The 19,683-nt window shown below is 37.9% G+C and overlaps 1 long non-coding RNA gene across 1 annotated transcript in view; it reads left to right on the forward strand.

The window, feature by feature from the left end:
• The window catches only part of LOC111094446, a 40,000-nt gene that overhangs the window by 9,792 nt on the left and 10,525 nt on the right, over nucleotides 1–19,683 (forward strand). Inside the window, exons 2-3 of the long non-coding RNA XR_005384954.1 lie at nucleotides 10,826–11,050; nucleotides 16,682–16,834. This is a non-coding gene — a long non-coding RNA (uncharacterized LOC111094446). The remainder of the gene's footprint in view (nucleotides 1–10,825; nucleotides 11,051–16,681; nucleotides 16,835–19,683) is intronic.

Genomic DNA, 19,683 nt, shown 5'->3' on the forward strand with positions numbered 1-19,683 from the left:
AAAGTATGTATGTGTGGAGGATTTATGTTTTGAACAGCTAAAAGGCATCATAAATATCCTGATTAGGGAAAGGGAGAAAGAAATAGTGAGAGAGGTCCAAAGTACAGAAAATAAAATGTGATCACCTAAAAGACTAAATGGACCTAAAAGACATGTATAGAACATTCCACTCGATAGCAGGAGAATTTATATTTTTCTAAAGTGAGCACAGAACTTTCTTCAGTACAGATCACATGTTAAGCCACAAAACAAGTCTTAACAAATTTTAAAAGACCGAAATAATATGAAATCTTTTCTAACCACAACTGAAAGGAGCTAGAAATGAACAGTGGAAGGAAAACTGGAAATTTCACAATATGTAGAAATGAAACAGCACACTTCCAAACAATGTGTCAAAGAAAATCAAAACAGTATCTAGAAAATATCTCGAGACAATCAAAAATGAAAACACGGCATACCCAAACCTATGAGATGGAAAAAAAGCAGTACTAAAAAGGAAGCTGATGATAATAAATGCCTACATTAAAAAGAAATACCTCAATAAACAACCTAATTTTACACCTCAATAAACTAGAAAAGAACAAATGAAGCTCAAAGTTAGCAGAAGGAAGGAAATAACAAAGATTAGAGTGGAAATGTTAACAAAAAGACAGTAGAGACTACTATGAAAATCTATATGTCACCAAATTGGATAACGTAGAATAAGTGGATAAATTGCTAAACATACAACTTATCAAGATTGAAACATGGACAAAAAGAAAATCTGAACATATCTATAACTAGTAAAGCGATGAATCAGTAATGAAAAAGCCTCCCAAGAAAGAAAAGTCCAGAATCAGAGGGCTTCATAGATTTTTACCAGACATTTAAAAAAGAATTAATGCCAATCCTTCCCAAACTCTTCCAAAAAATTGAAAAGGAGGAAACATTTTCAAACTCATTTTAGAAAGTTAGCATTACTATCGTACCAAAGTCAGATAAGGACACTACAAGGAAAGAAAATTATAGACCAATATCCATGATGAACATGGATGTAAAAATCATCAACAAAACACTAGCAAACCAAATTCAATAATACATTCAAATACTCGTATAACATGACCAAGTGGGATTTATCCTTGGGATATAAGTATGGTTCAGCATAAAAAAATCAATTACTGTGATACACCACACTGACAGAATGAAGGATAAAAATAATAAGATTATCTCAAGAGAAGCAGAAAACAAATGTGACAAAATACAATACTCTTTCATGATAAAAACTCTCAATACGCTAAGAAAGAAGAAAATAACCTCAACATAATAATATGAAAACAACATATTAAATATGAGAAGCCAACAGCTACAATGATACTTGATGATGAAAAACTGAAAGCTTTTCCTCTAAGATAAGAAACAAGACAAGGATACGCATGCCATCTACTCCTATACCACACAGCACTGGCAGTCCCAGGAGGAGCAGTTAGGCAAGAAATAAAAGGCATCCAGATCAGAAGCAGAGAAGTAAATGATCTCTGTTTGCAGATAACATGATCTTAAATGAAGAAAACCCTAAAGAGTTCACACACACACATACACACACACACACAAACTGTTCACTAAATTCAGTAAAGATGCAAAGTACAAAATCAACATGCAACAATTAGTTGCACTTCTACACACTAACAGCGAATTATCTGAAAAGGAAATTAAGAAAACAATAGCATTTACATCTGCACCAAAAAGAATAAACCACTTTAAGAATAAACTTAATGAAGGAGGCTAAAGCCTTGTACACTGAAAACTAAAACACTGATGAAGGAGATTAAAGACGCAAACAGAAAGACAAACCATGCTCCTGATTGAAAGACTTAATATTGTTAAAATGTCCATCTACCCAAAGTGATCTACAGATTCATTGCAATTCATATCAAAATTCCAATGGCATTTTTTACACAAATAGGAAAAGCAATCCTAAAGTCATATGGAACGCTAAGTAGTCAAAAATTATCTTGTAAAAGAAGAACAAACCTGGAAGCCTCACACTTCCTGATTTCAAAATTTATTATAAAACTATAGCAATCAAAATGGTATGGTACTTGCATAAAGACAGACATAGAACAATAGAACAGAATAGAAAGCACAGAAATAAACTCATACATACAATCAACTGATCTTTGATAAGAAATGAAAGCACTCAATGGGAAAAGGATATGTCTTCAACAAATAATGTGGGGAAAACTGGATATCCACTTGAAAAGAATGGTATTAGATCCTTATCTTACACCATACACAAAAATCAGTTCAAAATGGATTAAAGACTTAAATATAAGACCTGAAACTGTAGAAGACCTGGGGAGTGGGGGGTAAATAGGAGAAATGCCTACAGACCGTGGTCTTGGCAATAACATCCTGGATATGACACCAAAAGTTCAGGCAACAAAAGCAAAAGTAAACAAATGGGACTGCATCAAACTAAAGAGCTTCTGCACAGCAAAGGAAACCATTAACAGAGTGAAAAGGCAACTTTTAGAATGGGTGAAAATATTTGTAAACCACATATCTGATAAGAGGTTTATATCCAAAAGGAACTCTTACAACTCAATTGTAAAAAGGATAATAATCTGATTTTTAAAATGGGCAAAAGACTTAAATAGACATTTTTCCAAAAAAGACATACAAATAGCCAGCAGGTACATAAAAAGGAGCTCAGTATCCCTAATCATTATGGAAATGCAAACCAAGCCACAATGGGATATTAACTCTCACCCGTTAGGATGACCATTATCAGAAAACAAAAGATAACAAGTGTCAAAGATGTGGAAAAATTGAAACCCTTGTGCACTGTTGGAAGAAATGTAAGATATTTCGGCTGCTATTGGAAACAATATGGAGTTTCCTCAAAAAAATTAAAATTAGAATTACCATATGACCCAGGAATCCCACTTCTGGGTATTTATTCAAAATAAATTAAAATCAGAATCTCAAAGATATATGTTCATTGTTCCATTATTCACAATAGCCAAGATGCAGGAACAATCTAGGTTTCCATTAATGGGTCAATGGATTTTTTTTAATGTGACACGCATACCATGGAATATTATTTAGCCCTAATTTTAAAAAAAAGAAGTCTTGAAATATGTGACAACATGGATGAACCTAGAAGACATTATGCTAAGTAAAATAAGACTGTCACAGATGGATAAATAACTGTATGATCCCACTTCCATGAGGTATCAAAAACAGCCAAATTCATAGAAGCAGAGAACAGAATGGTAGTTTCTAGTAGTTGAGGGGAAGTGGAAATTGGGAGTTGCTATTCAATGGGTATACAGTTATCAGTTATGTAAGATAAATAAGTTTGAGATCTGTTACACAAAATCATGACTACTGTTAATAACACTGTACTGTATACTTAAACATTTATTAAACGGGCAAATCTCCTGTTAAATGTGCTTATAATATCTTTTTAAAAACTCACCACTTTGACTTGTTGCCTATAGCCCTCAGAATTTTATGCACATACACACACAGAGAACCCCCCCTTATTTTCATAGAGTGCCTAATTCTAATATTAATGTATATAATAACTAATTATGTAATTAATGCAGTAATTAATTTATTAAATGCTGCCTTGTGGTAAGCTATTTTAGACACTGAAATACAACCTAATAAGGCAGATTTAATTTTAAATTCCTCCTATATAGAAATGGAGTCTCACTATTTCTAGCATTATTTTATATCTCAATAAATCTAATCTCTTCTAAACATTTTCAGATTCCTTATTAAGTTACTTCTGACTTACATAATTTACTAGAAAATTCATTAAAGCATTCATTAATTTTTCACCAATCTATAAACCTTATCACTGCAATTTTTATGAGCTAAGATATAATTAACTAAGTTTGATTTTTTAATTTTAGGAACAAGTCATTTACCTACACTACCAACAGTTTTATAATAATTACATTTTTACTCTATCAGATTTCTTTCCCCATCAGGTCCAGTAATTAGAACTCCACACTTAATATTTCACCATCAGAGTGACATACATATCTGTCTTTTTTACTCTCAATCTTTAAATACTGAAGACTTCATGATCTTACCTCTCTATTTGAAAGAAATCAATAGCAATATTGTACACAAAATTGCAGGATTAAATATATTATAGATATGTCCATTAATGGAAAAATTTGATCTTTGTTTCCTAACATTTATATCATAAATGTTATTTATTTATATCATAATATTTCTATCAGCTTCCTCCAATATAAATTAAACGTTAGTGATTCTTAACAGGTAGAAACAATGATTAAACATTATCTCTCTCTCTCTCTCTTTTTTTTTTTTAACATTATCTCTCTTAAAAGAAATATGAATTCCCTGAATAGTGTGAATGTTTATCCTGCCAGCAGGGTCTCCTGAGATATGGTTCCTTTAAGAGACAAAAACTCTTAACAATAACCAACATGGTCTCTTAAATAAAATTCAGGAATTGTTTTAGACAATCCAGAAATTGTGTTCCTACAAAGATACAACACAAAATCTAAAAATAAATAAATAAAATGAAGTCATCGGAGGTTTGCTCAAGCTAAGAATTCAGTCAGTTGAGCAATTTCATCAATTTAGGTATGACCTAATATATTACCCAAAATATTTATTTCCCTTTCTGAGATTTAAAACTTCTGAAACTAAGAATTTAAATGGCAATTATCCACATTTGTTTTTACTGTTTTTTCTTTCACTTACAAGATTATAATCAGAATTTGCAGACAGTGTCTTTACATGAAATATCCAGTGTAATGTGAACGATGATGAGTCTTTTCAAAGTAAAAATCTTTATATGAAATATACTTAAATTAAGAAAAACTCATGTGAAGTCAAGATAAACTGCTTTCTGACAAGCTAGATGTTACATGAACATTAGGAAGTAAAATGTGTGTTTACTGGAAAAGAAACAGGAAGCATTTGCAAAATAATTCAGAGGAGTCTTCTTTGCCCAATGACATAAAGAACGAATAAATGTGCTGTGTCCACTGAGCACCAACAGAAAAGCTGTATGATGGATTTCATTCACTATTTTTCAGTCTTCCAGTTTAGAATACATCTAAAGTATTACTATATTCAAAGATTACAAGGGGTTATTGGAAAATCAAAGGTAAGCATGTGACCTAGCATATTACAACAAAAATATCATACAGAGAAGTATTTTTCTATCAAGGTCACTAAAACTCAAAATTATAAGGAAAGAAAGAAAACCTTAATTGATGTAAGACATTCTTTCATTCTTTATCTCAGAACAAAAATAGATCTTTGTAAAAAAAAAAAAAATTCTTGACATTTCCAAACCTTCAAGTTGAGAGAAGCCAGAGATTTTTCCAACTTTTTTTTTTTTTTTTTTTTTTTTTAACTAAAGAATCATCTAGAATTTTAAAGCAGCCTTGGAAGGGGGGATTTTTTTAAATTAAATAATGTATACTAGAAAGCGAATATGAAAATTAGCATGTGAAAGGCTCACATCTGAAAGTATTTTGTCAATCAGAAAACAAGAAGTCAGTACCAACAAGGGACAAAGTATAAAAATGTGTAAGACGCATTTATAAGAGCTTATAAAGCTTTGATAAAGTACATATACGTACATACACGTATTTATATGCATGCATGGAAGTTAACTACAAACACCAAGCAAAAATAAATAAATAAATAAATAAATAAATAAATAAATAAATAAATAAATAAAAATAAACGCCAAGCACAATGAATGTGTTATGGAGTGACTACTTGGGCCTCCACCAAATTCATATGTTAAGGCCAACCCCCTGCGTGCCTACATTTGGAGAGGGGGCCTTTCAGGAGGTCATTACGTTGAGATGAAGACCTAAGGATGGGGCCTTGACCAGACAGCATTAGGGTTTTTATGAGGTGACACAAAACTTCCTGAACAAAACAGGAATAATTCTTGACCCTATAGCTCAGGATACCAATGACAACAGTCTTCGTCCTTACTCCTGCCCAGGTCAGAAGCAATCCCTTTTTTTTTTTTTTTTAAGATTTTATTTACTTATTGGAAAGATCTGAGAGAGAGAGAGAGAGAGAGAGAGAGAGAGAGAGAGAGAATGCAAGCACAGAGAGAGAGAGGAAGTGGACTCCCTGCTGAGCAGGGATCCCAGTGCAGGGCTCGACCCCAGGAACCTGAGACCATGACCTGGGCTGAAGGCAGAAAAAAAAAAGCCAGCATGGGAGTACAGGGAGAAGCTGGCCATCCACAAGCAAGGAGCATCACCCGCGAGGCCAGGCGGGCCCTGCAAGGAGAGAGGCTCTGCCCCCCCGGAGGGGGGGGCGCCTGGTGCCGACGCAGACCAGCGGACGGGCTCCTAGTCTCCAGGAGAGACGCGCTGGAGGGGAGGGGCCAGGTGTGAAGGTAGGGGAGGGGGGCAGGTGTGAGGGGAGGGGAGAGGGCAGGTGCGAGGGGAGGGGAGAGGGCAGGTGTGAAAGGAAGGGAGGGGGCAGGTGTGAGGGTAGGGGAGGGGGCAGGTGTGAGGGGAGGGGAGGGGGCAGGTGTGAGGGGAGGGGAGGGGGCAGGTGTGAGGGGAGGGGAGAGGGCAGGTGTGAGGGGAGGGGAGAGGGCAGGTGTGAAAGGAAGGGAGGGGGCAGGTGTGAGGGTAGGGGAGGGGGGCAGGTGTGAGGTCGGGATGGGGGCAGCTGTGAAGGTAGGGGAGGGGGGCAGGTGCGAGGGGAGGGGAGGGGGCAGGTGTGAGGGGAGGGGAGGAGGGGAGGGGGCAGAGGAGCCGCAGTCCCGGTCCCAGCCAGTCAAACAGGCAGTTGGGAAACCAGCCTCGCAGCTCGTAAGCCAGAGCAGCGCAGCCCCGCGTGGCCCTCAGCGCGGCGCTCACGAACGCCCACAATCCCACCCAGGCGTGATGAGCCTTCGCTCGTTTCTCCAGGGGAAGCAACGCGTCTTCTCCATACATCCCCCCGCCCCCCTCCTCCCAGACCCAGCAGGCCACTAGGGGAGCGAGGGCTCTAAGCGGCCGATGCCCCCGGCCCGGGGTTCCTGGGTCCCTCCCAGGGAAGGTTTCCATGCCCGGGGGCAAGGGGGGCACAGCAGCCGCGTGCAGGCCTGCGGGGTGCTGCCTGGGGCAGCCCGGGCGGCCCTGGTGCCCTAAGCTCAGCGGCGCTGATCCCCACCGCGCGGCGACGCCTGCCAGTTCATTCATTCAGAGCCGCAGGGGTGCCCGGTGACTCCAGGGCAGCAGCTATTTTAAGGACATGTCGCTTCTGTTTATTTTTTAATGCTAAGGAGAACGCACCGAGTGGGTCAGAGGAAGACCTTTTGCACACAAAAGAAAGGGTTCTTTCAAAAAATGAGTGTGTTGACATTTAGAGACTCAGCCCTTCTTTGGGGGATAGACTTCCTTGCTCCTGAAGCCCTGACTGGTAGCAGAGTGACACAGAGCCCGGCCACCCCGCACCTGCTCTGAATGTTGGGTTTTAAAACACTCGAGGCTGTAAGACGGACCCAGGCCGACCATGTAAAGCTCCCATATTAATTATTGCAGAGCCTTCCATAGCCTCCGGCCAGGCTGCAAAGGCTGGTGATGAACCTCACCTGGGTTGCAACCAGACCCATTAACAAAAATTGCAGTTAATGGAGTTAATGGAAGAGACACCCCAGACAAAAATACGCAGGAAACCGGTCTTTGCAATACTACCTACGGCATTTTCCCATAATAACCATAGTGGGGTTATTGGTCAGCTGTCATGGATTATGGGGCGCGCAGGGACTGATTAAGGAGGAAAACAGGAAGATAAGGGCATGAGCCAGACCACGTATGGGTGGGGAGGATATAAACCTAGAAAAACTGAGAAGGTCAAAGGCAGCAAGGATAGCAAACGAGGTCTGATAGCAAATCATAATGTATGCCACAGCCACATTCTTAAGAAATATATGTCTATCAAAAGTAGTTCAGAGGATTTTTTTAGAAGTTAATATAGCATTTCTATTTTTAAGAAAAAAAAACTGATGTACTTAACTAATGTAAAAAGAACATTACCGAGAATAAATTAGCAGCCCTTAAAATATTATTTTTCATGCTCTAAACCAACATTTTCACATTTCAATGGAAAATGACTCATTTTGTCACATTAAAAAGCCTAAGTCAAAGTAAAAAAATCTGTATGGAAATTATACTGAGCTTCCTAGTAGATGGAGATGAACCAGGTTACACTGAAATAGAAAAATATCGACTTCTCCACAAAATCGATTCTCGAAGCCTAAACAATTCATTGCTTGGATAGAAAAAAGGTTTTTTTTTAAATAAGTAGCCCAACGTAGTTTTTCTTCCTCTCTCACTCTTATATCCCATATTCTCTGTATCTCAATCTCCCTCAAGCCCTTAATTAAATTCTCATTGGAGTTACTATATCCAAATAAAAATTCCATCCTGCGAAGTCCTTTTTTATAATCCATATTGCTTTGTTCTGTCCTTCAATTTCTCTTCCCACAACCCGACCCAAACCTCAAGGTCCCAGCATTCCCCCACTACTCTACTGGTTTAGTGGAAGTTGGGAAGTTAAGGGAGGATATGAGAAAAATGTTTCTGATTCTCCAGGAACAAGTTTGTCCCTGTCCTGCGTTCATCCCCTCCAATCACTTTCTTGAGAACCACACCCCCTGTTTCACACAGAAAACGCTATTTATTAATCATCTTTCTCAAGTGCCTTGTTGATCATATTGTGCCTCTTTTTGGAAGCCTGTGGTCATCTTCAGTTGTCATTTTAGTCATTGGAATGGATAATCTTTTAGATTTTTAAAGAATAATTGCTCAAATGCACAATACCTAGTTATTTCAGGAACGTTTAAAGCAGGCCTTATTAGCACTTCTTTTATCTGAGGATATTTTTATTTTCCCTGGCATATTACATGCAATATCACTGAAGGCTTAGGCATTTAACTCAATTAAAACATAAATGTTAGATGCTTCTTTTCTTTTTTTTTTAACCCAAGAGGTTACAATGGAAATGTTCACTGTTCTTGCTGTGGAAGACATTCACAGGAAACTGGAGATTTCCTTTGAATGAATAATTAAGTTTTTAAAATACTCAAATTAGTGCTGCATTGAATTATAAACTGTCACTTCCAATAATCGTTTGTTCTGACATCTCTACATTACCAAACTGTATTTCTGGAAAAAAAACAAAAACAAAAAACAAAAAACTAGTGGCCAGGGACAGCCTTTTGTCACTATCCATGGAAAGTATTATAAAAAAATTCCGCCTAAGATTGTTTGTATATCAGCAACCCAACTCGTTCAATGATATTTAGAAATCAAAAATATCAGAAATATTTAGAAAGCAAAAAGAATATTACAGTAGTCATCTGTAAAATAAATTTTACATTGTGAGCATATACTGTTGCTAATATTTTTTTCTTATTTTGAAATAAACATCGCATGTGAAAAAGTATTACACTCGTGATAAATCTGCTGCCTTGGTAAGAGCATAAAAAACATGAAAAAAAATTAAAAAATTAAAAAAATAAAAAAAATGAAACCAAGTTCATGAGAATAGCCTTGACTCGTCCTCATCAAAGTGGTATTTCTACAACACAATCTAGAATTGTTTCTGTTTGTGACTTGTTCCAGTTGTCTATTGCTAATTAACAAACCGCTCCAAATTTAGTAGTTTAAAAAAATAATCATTTGTTTTGCTCATAAATATGAAATGTGAGCAGTCACTAACATCTTATCTCTGCCTAATGGACCATCAGCTGGGGAAAGGCAAGAAACGAAGGATGCGTGGGCTGGGTATCAAATTATCTGAATGCTTACTCATTCACACGTCCCGCAGTTGTGGCGGCCGTAGGATGGATGGGATTTTCGCTGTAGCTGTGGGCTAGAACTCCTACCCACGGTCCTTCACGTGGCTGTTTGGCTTCCTTACAGCATACTGCCTGCCAGCTGAGAGCGAACATCTTAAGAGGACAATCGGAACACCTGTGGCACTTTTATGACACACCCCCACCTCTGAAGTCACACAGCATCACTCAGCTGCACTCCATCAGTTAGGGCAGTTACAGAGGCCCTCCCCATTCAAAGGGAGGAAATATGAACCCTACCAATCGGAAGACTTGTCAGTCTCGCAGTGTAGAAACTACATGTGAGTTGGGGTAAATTGTGAAGACCATCTTTGGAAAGTCCAATGTACTATATGATTGCACAAATACAGATAATTTCAGAAGATGTGGCTCTCCTACAATATACGTTTCACAAAATACTCCTACAAAAGCTTCCTTTGCCAAATACTTTTTTCTGCAGCAGGGGAGATTTTTATGAATTTGATTCTGGGTACAATAAGAGAAGTTTCTAGGCTGAATATTATCCAAAAAAAAAAAAAAAAAAAACCTTCCTTCTGATGAGAAGCCCGTTTATCAAACTATCTTGCTTCACTCCGTCAAGAGCTTATTAGGGTTGGGGTTTGGTCACCTTATTATCACTCTTTGTGGAATATACAATTAACTACTTTGGTTTATCCAGAAGGAATCCATTATGTACCTACGTAAGAAGTAAATATCCCTGGCTGGCCTAACCCTGTACCTTTAAATCAGTCAGTCAGCTCCTTTGTTTCAACATGCAATAATTTTGAGCCCTGGCATCTTTGCCTTGTTCCCAATCTTAATCACAAATGTTGACCCATTTCACATCCTGTTTCATGACCTTATCCTCAACCCCAGACCTCTTGCGTCAGCCTCTTGACTGGAGACTCACACTCATTGCCTTTAAATCTGATGATGCATAGGACAGGTTTATGGGTCGTTGCCTTGAACATGATTCTCATCTTTCCTCAGGCTACATCTCCTTCCACTACTCCAGACACGAGTCTACTGCCCCTGCTGGTACCCTGCAGCGCAGCCTCTGCAACCCTATCTGAGCAACAGCCTATGAAGCCACCATTTCTGGGGCCTGGGAAAGCTGAAAGAATGATGCCCCAACAGAGAACACAAGTGTGAATTACTCAGATGTTCACTTTCAATTCATTTAGCATCTAGCCGAAGAAACATATATGTGAACAGGTAAATATAATACAAAACAGAATAAAGTGAATGCTGTAAGAAAAATATAAACTAGTTAGCAATATTATTTGGTGATTCAGATAAATAAACAAATGCTTAATTTTCCTAGGAAATCATCTGATACTGACAAATAAGGATGCATGATACACATAGCTTCTGGATTACTGTGGTTAGTTGGCTATCCCTAAGGAAATAGAAGCACTTGCCGGTGGGCACCAGAGAAAAATAGTGTCCCTGGACCGAACCTATTCATTGTTAACGAATGACAGCTCTCACAATCCGCATGCTAGATCTCTCTGCCAGGGGTGGCATGGTGCAAGGTCACTTAAATTTTCAGCCAAGAGGATAGATCCCAAACAGTTCACCACAAAAGTTCATCATTGACGGCTCTATTGGAGCAGAAGAAACAAGTGTTGCGGGTGCTCGGAGATAGGCTACATCCCCATGGGGATCTTTCTGATCTCATTTATACTTAAATATTTGGTGACACACAGTTCTGGCAGTGTTTGGCAGTTACTGCCTATGCGGTTCTGTCCTATATAAAAATCCCCACATGTTTATTTTTGATATTATTTAAATTTCCTCTATGTGTTTCTTACCAACATTCTAAATGTTGTCTTTGATCTTTTCTTTTTATTCAACTAGTTTGACTCACTGAAATTCCAAGATAGATTTTGGCAGAGGACACAAAGAACTGAATAGATTAAATATTTTTCTGATTCCCTTTTCAACTTTGGAGTAAACACAAGTTAAAAGTTATTGTCAATACCATGTGACTTAATGAAAGGTGCTGTATATGTATTTATGTGTACTTCAGAAGAATATTTGCTGCTAATATCCTTTGGAAGATATAGTTGAACATCGGCACATTTTTCCTTTATCAAAATTGTTAGGCCAAGATCATTTTTGCGCTTTATTTTAAATTGCTGGGGAAAACCTTGAGTGTTCCAAGAAAAGAAAATAGAGAGAGAGGGAAAGAAAGAAAGAAGAAAGAAAGAAAGAAAGAAAGAAAGAAAGAAAGAAAGAAAGAAAGAAAGAAAGAAAGAAAAAATGAGCCTCTCTTTATAGAAGCTAACCCTTTGAATGTAGATGACTAATGCTTGAGAAATGAATAATCATTGCATAAAATTGTGAGTGTTTAGTGGGAGTTTAGTGGGGTGTGTAGTTTCTTCATAGTCTATGGACTATTTTGTAATTAAAATATAACTTTATCTCTTTGTCTTATATAACATAATATAAATTATTGAAATATTGGAAATATAGATAAATTTTAGTAAATCAAAATCATTACAGGAAAGAATCCTGAATAATGAATTCATTCCTGGGTCCTTAAAGGGCAGCCTATACAGTGTTCTATTAATCTGACTGCTGCCCATCTGCAGTTATTTACTCTGGCCCTGCTTCTGTCATAGTAAATCTCTCATGAGAAAGTATCTGAGTGTGAACTCTGCACTCTGGTCTGAGACTGTGAAGTCGATCACCTTCCTTGTCATTCTTCTCCTGGCTGTCTCAGTAGGCAGACTGGATGGATCTATCCATCCAATCTTCTATCAGCAGATTGGGCTCCAGCCTGAGCTGGACCACAATTCTGGAGGCCTGGCCCACTCCACAGTGGGAACAATTAGTTGAGCTTCTATAGATCCAGTCTTGATATGAAGGCTACTAGTATCCCTTCCTAGCATTCCAGTTGCCTTTCAGACTTCAATAATCAATTTTATCTTGTTAGGAGGTTCCTTGGAATACCCACCTTCTGGTATTTAAGAACTACCAAACCAAATAATATTTTAAAAATAGGACATTCTTCAGTCATAGGCTCTCCCGTGAAGCGGTTGCTAGCTCCTAGGTGTATCTTATATCTGTAGAGATATAAAACAGGCTGCAATAACTAGATTATATACAACAGGATACATTCAGATGTCAGTGCTCTATTTGAAATCCAAGTGTATGTTTAGTTTTAAACCTGGTATTTTAAAAAATTGATGGTTTCCTTTTACTAAGCATCCTGGCTTCTGAAATATTTTACTGTTAATATATAGTTCAATCCTTCACTGTGGTCACCCGGATGCCTGGCACCTAATGCCTGGTCACTCATAAAGAGTCAAGTTTACATCCAGCCAGGCCGCTGAAACAACCACATATTCATCTGGTTATTTTTTCTCTAACCAAACAAGCTCAGACCAGTATTTCTGTTGATCTATAGGTTCTCAGAATATTCTCATTTTGCCCAGTCCCTCATAAGCATGTACCAATCATTGACTGGAGTGTCAACTGTAAACCATCAACTAACTCCCTTTTTGACCTGGGCCTATCTTCTTTCTTATATTTTATTTTATACTATACGTCTGTGTCTGGACATAAAGAAGCCATCAGTGTAGAGAACTGAAAATCTAGAACCAGAGCATATCCCTATTCTGAATAACACTAGCATGCAACATCTGCTTAGCATGGATAAAATAGAAAGCAATAAAAAAAAAATAGAAAGCAATATATACATAGTTCCTGCCTTCATGCAGTTGATAATCTAAGAACCTAAGATTGAAGATAGAGATAGTAACTACAAAGGAAGGAAAAAAGGGAGTAGGAAAGTTAAGACAAGTAAATGATGTAAAAATGCCAAGGCGCAGCAAGGCTGGAGAAGCCCTCAGTGAATCATGTGCTGAAATGTAAGAAGTGCCGCATAAAGTCACTTAGTCCCATAGAGCTCACCTCTTCCTAAGCCATGGTGCCAGAAATTCCAGATTTAATGATTTTGCTTAACCAATCAAATTATGCAGTATGTGGCAGAAATTCAAGAAATACTGAGTAAATTTTATAACAGGAACTCTTTAGCTCCAGCCTTTCACCAGATTGGGTCCCAAGGACATAATCCCAGGGGATTTGGGAATATGTTCTAGAACAGTATGCAAGCACCAGGCTCCAGAGGAGTGGGCTGGATGCATGCTCACAATTTGATCACTGCCAGCTCAGCTGAAGACAATAATTTATTCTGATTTCCTATTTGGACTTTGAAAACTCAATGTGAATGGCTAACCATCCTCTAACATGTCTTATTTTCATAAAAGAAATACTAACAGCCACACGATAAAAACCTATAATATCAAACTCTGGCAACCACATTCAGTACTGACCTACTTAAACTATTGGCCCTGTTAAAAGAGAAAAATTAAAGCAGATGTGCCTTGATAATCCATTCTTTTACAATGAAATAGATTTAGCAACTGAATTTCAACTACGGTGCTAAGGGAGACTCATTACGGTGATTTTCCAATCTAGTTTAAACTTTTCTGTGGTCATTTTAGATACAGATAGAGATTAATTTTATGGAGAAGGGTTTTAGAAGGCTAAGGTTCAAAGTTTTGAACCATCTATGAGCCAGTTAGCAGCATTTTGTGAACCACATTCATAGTTCTTATCAGTTCTTGGTTCTAAAGTGAACCATTTGGTCATGCGTTGAATGAATATTTGAGGGTCTGAACATGTTAAAGAAAACGGATGGCTGACCAAAACAAACAAACAAATAAAAAACTATCACTCCTTGAAAATCTTAAATCGATGGCACTTGATTTCGTAAAATATTTAAAATAATGTACCTCTGGTCCTATGCTATTAAACAAACTGGCAAACTGTCAACTGCGACACATGCTAAGCCTTTTCATAGAGATATATATGTACATTATGCTACCAGAATACGAAGGAAGAAGCACACAACTGCTTCATGATGACAAGAGTAGATTTGCTATTATTGTGATGTCGTTTATTTCAGGGAGTCAGCATGTGTATGTTTAGTTTTGTGTTGAGCTCTTACAACATTCTGGGCACCATACTAAATACATTTCAGGATTTCTCATTTGATGCTCACAAGCCTAGGAAGTGGGCAACCATTTTTCCCAGTTCAACCTTGTATGAAGGACTAAGGGAGGGGGCAGAGGAGGAATGGTCGGATATTAAATCTGGCCAGGTAGGAAGGACAAGGCCACACCTGGACTTGGAGAATATGAAGGCAACAAGGAATTCCTGAAGAGTCTGTATGCACAGTAGTTACACGGTCTCCTTTCCTGTTACAAAGATCACTTTGCCTTTATTTTAGCTGGAGGTGATGTGTCCTCAGGAACTTTCTGCAGAGCAACTTTGTCGGCTCACAAACACCAGGCAGGGGTAGCATCATCCACAACTGTTATAGAGTAAGTCACATGAGGAAACAGAGGGAGCCCTGCTTAATACAGCTGTACCAAAGCAACCTGGCATAGCCAGCCATCAGGCCAAGAGCTCTAGCAACACTGTTTCAAGTCCTGGCTCACTCATTCAATGGCCTTGTTTTTCTACTGGTGATATGTTGTAGAGATGTGAGAAGCAATGATTATCTATATAATACATTGCCAGTTTCTTCCTAATAAATATGATAAAGCTCTTACCCAGAAAATAAAGTGAGGTTGTATCCAAGGTGGACATAAATGAAGAACAAACATACAACCACCTTCCCAACATGCACATACAAGTTCAAGGCTCCGCTTGATCTAATGCATGCAGATTGTGTTACATACTGGTTTAAAATATATATATTTTATTTTTAAGTAATCTCTGCACCTAACATGGGGCTTGAACTGACAACCCCAAGATCAAGAGTCACATGCTCTACCGACTGAGCCAGCTAGGTGCCCCTATATTGTTATGATCAGAATATACTAATAGCAGCTTCCCTGCACACACTGAGTAATGTGCTCATGGCTACAGGATAATGATTTTTCATCTCAGCTGCAGATTAGAAATCTGAGCAACTGGGGGTGAATGGGTGACGGGCACTGAGGGGGGCACTTGACGGGATGAGCACCGGGTGTTATTCTGTATGTTGGCAAATTGAACACCAATAAAGAATAAATTTATTTAAAAAAATACCCACTTCTGAGGCCTCATCTTAGACAAATTCACTCAGAATAGGTCTGGGCAAGGCCCAGGTATTGTTATTTTTACAAAGGTTTCCAAGTGATTCCAATACATATCCAGATCTAAGAATCACAAACTCTTAGGAAATGCATAAACTGCTGACTACTTGGTGGTGAATTTCAATTCTTGCCAGGGTAAAGGTCCTTTTAGGCCTTTGGGGTTTTGAATACAACCCATCGCTCTGTATCCTAAATAAATTGTTTGCTTGTCTCAGCACACCTGTCAGGGTAGCTACAAAGGTGAAAAGTAAACAGTGCAGAAACTGTCCAGAGATGCCACTGAATCCCATGTACTCTCGGTGGCCTACTTTTTCCATTTTAAAGATGTGAGTTTTAAATGCAGTCCTTAAAGAATTACCATTTGCTCAAATATTTTACCTACAGTTAACATATGTTACCTCCAAAAGAGCAATGATTACTGAATTATTTATAAAATGGTATACTTCTCCAGGAAACTGAGAAACGAGAGCCTTTTCCCTACACTGCGGTCCTTTCATAATTCAAAGAAGATACGTTGCTAAGATGGCAAAATATAATACTAATACTGACAGTGCAAAGGGCAAGTTATTAGAGAAAACAAATATGGTTATGATCTCATGTCTTGCTTATTGATCTGAGCTATTCCAGTCAACACCTACTACAATTCTATTTTTATTACAGGATCTAAGTGTTATGTTTTTGTTGTTTTCAGCTCATCCTGAATCTTTTAAGATGGAGCTAAATCTCTCTAAGGCATACTTGTGGCTGTCAGGACTACATGTGTCAACAGCCTTGAGCGAGCTTATCTGCATCTTCTCTAGAACTGCTTTCTAGAAATGAGAGTGGGCTCTGCATCCCCTATCAGGTGAATAAAAAATAATTAGCATAAATAAACACATTTAGAAAATAGAGAAAAGTAGAAAAACATTATCTATAATCACATCCCCTGATCTCAGTTATTATTAAAATTTTGGTATTTTGCCTCTTAGCTTTCTTTTCTATACATCAGATTGCCTCCAACATAGAAGTAATGAGACTATATACACAATTTCATATTCTGATCTTTTTATTTAATTGTACTACATAAGTATCTATCCATGTTATGATATAATACAGTTTCCATTTTAAAAGAGACCTGAGGCAGTTTAAAAAATAATTTCAAGGGACACCTACCTGGGTGGCTCAGTCGTTGAGTGTCTGTCTTCAGCTCAAAGCGTGATCCCGGGGTTGCAGGATCGAGTCCCACATCGGGCTCCCTGCATGGAGCCTGCTTCTCCCTCTGCCTGTGTCTCTGCCTCTGTGTGTGTGTGTGTGTGTGTGTGTGTCTTGAATAAATAAATAACATCTTTAAAAATAATTAAATAAATAATAATTTCAAGATAAAACATTTAAAGATACAAAGGAAGAGCCCATCCAATAGAAGCAGATTCTCTCTGGCAGCTGACAGCACTTAAACTATGAATTTAACATTTCTCTTAGCTGATATAAAACGGGTAATTTGTAGGTATTATTTGCTCATTTTACAACAAAATAAATCATTCTTACTAATACAGAAAACAAGGAGCATGCATTAATATACATAGCATTTTTCTATACAAAGCCAATGCAGAAATTTATTACATACATCTGAGGATATAACTGGGCTGACTATATCCTTTATCTTCTGAACCAGGGAACTTTTGAGAATATATGGATGATTATTGGTTAATAACTACTGCAATAATAGGACAGCAGAAGTAAACCGGGCTGTCCTAATTATTAATTAATAAGAAAATCAAATGTCACAGATAATTTCTACTATTGTTACCTATTAGCAATAAGCATAATAAATTTTAGTCCAATCATGATCTTCTTGTTTAACTTTGTTATTTTTCTTAGAACATTCTGTTGATGTATAGTGTAGCTATTACTGAAAGTACAGACTAAATCTTGGATTAAAATTCATCATAGTCACTGTCTGTCTATGAGGGTCAATATTACACCATTTACTGAACACTTAAAGCCATCAAGCTATGGAAATATTCATGCATAGAAACTTATAATTTTAAGAGATGAACAGAAGGACTATCACTTTGTGGGGGGGAAGAGCACAAGTTATAAAGTCTGAAGCTAACAGCACATTTTAATAATTAGGACGAGGGTCAATTTTTTTTTTCTAACAAAGATCAGAAGTACATGTCCTAAATATTTAAAGATGAAGATCTTAAGAAAAAAAGAATAAACTCCACAAATGAAGTATTAAAATGAAGCCTACTTCATGAGAATATATGTTTTTAAAATCCACAAATAAATGAAAAATAGACAAAAATTCAATGAGGAGAAAATAGAAACAGATAATATGAATAAACAATCCACTAATGAGGAAACAAAAATGTCTAATACATATTTATAAAAAGATGATCATATATCACGTATAATCAGGGAAAGCGATATTAAAAGGAGTGAGATACCACTTTATATTAACTTATTTGACTAAAAAATGTATATCTGACAATACTTTATTACTGAGTCCTTTTGTTCAATGTCACTCTTTCATTACCAGATGTTGGTAAGGATGTGAAGCAACAGGCACTACTAGAGGCAGTGCTAATTGGTATTACTATTTGGAGAATAATTTTGGCACTGTGTTACTAAAATTGAGGTACAAACACAACCATCAGAAATATGGCCCCCAAACAACTAGAAACGTTGCACAAGAAATAGCAAATACACTTTGAAATGCGTACATACATCCACGACAAAGTAAAGTAAGTCTCTGGAGGCCAAAAAAGACAAGGTAACTGAAAACCAGACTCACGCTGTGTGAGTTGTCAGTGTTCAATCCCTACAAATGCAGGGACTTAGGTCTTCAAGACCACAGGGGAACAGAACAAGAGGTCTTTGGCTTGAGGGAAGCTGGAGTCAGAACTGAGACGCCCCATCCCCTCACCCTACTGGACACCACATACATGCATCCGCACACACGTACACTTAAGCACATAGACACAGTGCTTGTGTCCTAGCCGCTTACACCTTTAGTGAAAGGGTTGAATAAAAACAGATCTATCAACACTGGGAAATATAAAGAGTTTGGTTTGTATGGCCTCTAGGTAGAAAATCCTCTCCCCTGAGAATCTATAACACCAGATCTGTGCTGTATATAAGATTAGAATGTGAATGTATGCAACATAAACCGAGAATCCCCCATTTTAAGAAATTAACACTGAAGGGTGCCTGGGTGGCCGAGTCTGTTAAGTGTCTGACATTGGCTCATGTCATGATCTCAGGGTCCTAGGCTAGAGCCCCACATCCAGCTCCCACTCAGCAGGGAGTCTGCTTGTCCCTCTCCCTCTGCCCCTCCCCCCATTCATGCTCTCTCTGTCTCTCTCAAATAAAAAATGAAATCTTTAACAGAGAGAGAGAGAGAAATTAACACTGAAATGATATAAATTGGATGCCTGGCACACACACACACAAAAGCAAGCCCTCCTGGAATGAAGCTCTTGGATCTGTCACCATCCTTCCTGCAAAGGAAGGAACTGTTTAGAGAGTTATGGATCTAATAACCATGTGAACTCAAAGGGATAAAGGGCAGGCTGGGGCTAGTAATAATGGAGCTATTATAATCCACATCGAGAGGATGAGGGAAGAGGGGAGATGCAGGAATCGAGGAGAGAATTGGGTACAGAAAGTCATCTTGAGTGAAACAATGACTTTCACTTAAGAATGCATGAG

The sequence above is a fragment of the Canis lupus genome, chromosome 37 (genome assembly GCF_011100685.1).
Source record: "Canis lupus familiaris isolate Mischka breed German Shepherd chromosome 37, alternate assembly UU_Cfam_GSD_1.0, whole genome shotgun sequence".
In the NCBI taxonomy this organism is placed as follows: domain Eukaryota; kingdom Metazoa; phylum Chordata; class Mammalia; order Carnivora; family Canidae; genus Canis; species Canis lupus.